Consider the following 1,276-nt stretch of genomic DNA (forward strand, 5'->3'; position numbering starts at 1 on the left):
ATATGGAAAAAGAAAAGAATTTACAAAAACAAACACCCAGTTCGAAGTCAACAGAAGACAATTTCATAGAGCATTGACAGATACGGTAAAATCGGAAATTAAGGCAGATAAGGAAAATATTGTGAATTTCTGGTCAAATATGTGGACAAAAAGCACGGAAATATTAAACTTCGATACTTACCTGCGTAAAAACGCGCTGGAAAACACAACACAAATGGTTTTTATCTCTGAAACAGAATTTTTAAGTAGATCATCAACTACCTGCCTAACTGGAAAGCTGCTGGATGCGATGGTATATACAACTTCTTCATCAAAAAAATCACAAAATTACACCCAATATTATATGAAACAGTAAAATCAATATGCCTTGAAAACAAAGAGGTAAAAAGTTGGTTCTACTCTGGGATCACATACCTCATACTCAAACAAGAAGTTTTGAATGGATCGGAATTCAGACCTATAACATGTATGTCAAACTTATATAAATTACCAACTAAAGCTGTCACAATGATACTACAGAAAGACGTTGAATCCCGAAACCTACTATCAGAAAACCAACTTGGTACAGTCAGAAGAGTACAGGAAGCTAAAGAACAAGCCATGATAAACGTTGCAATGCACAGTCAACATAATAATGAATTACACGTAACATGGTTCGATATAAAAAAAGCATTTGACTCAATCGACCACGAGTACCTCCTGTCCTGCTTGCAAAATCTAAACATACAAGAATGGATGATTTCCTTTATATCCGTGTTAACAAAAAACTGGAAGTTATCTCTAAGATTAAACAATGAAGAAATTTTGAAGAAAAAAATTGAAAAAAGGATAATACGAGGAGATAGCTTATCTCCACTACTGTTTGTTCTTTGTATGGATCCGCTAAGCCGCCGATTAAATGAAAAGTTTCCCTCAATAGCCATTAACCTTGATAAGAAGGCATTTAAAACCAATCACTTCCTTTTCATTGACGATTTAAAGATTTTGTCGCAAGAAGAAAGTAACTTAAAACTAATGTAAAATGAAGCAACAAAATTCTTCGGATGTATAGGAATGAAAATTAATGTTACCAAATCAGCTACTAACAATATCAATTGCAAAGATATTGCCACAGTAATAGAAGGAAAAGAGGGATATAAATACCTAGGGATACTGGAAGATTCCAAATCGAGAACTAAACCTGAAACGATAGATAAAATTAGAAAAGAAATGCTAGAACGAGTTAAAAGCATATGCAAAACAAAACTAAATGGTAAAAACATAATAAAGGCGATTA

Source organism: Rhyacophila brunnea, unplaced genomic scaffold, assembly GCF_057557595.1.
Source record: "Rhyacophila brunnea isolate RB1 unplaced genomic scaffold, BYU_Rbru_1.0 scaffold_80, whole genome shotgun sequence".
Classification (NCBI taxonomy): domain Eukaryota; kingdom Metazoa; phylum Arthropoda; class Insecta; order Trichoptera; family Rhyacophilidae; genus Rhyacophila; species Rhyacophila brunnea.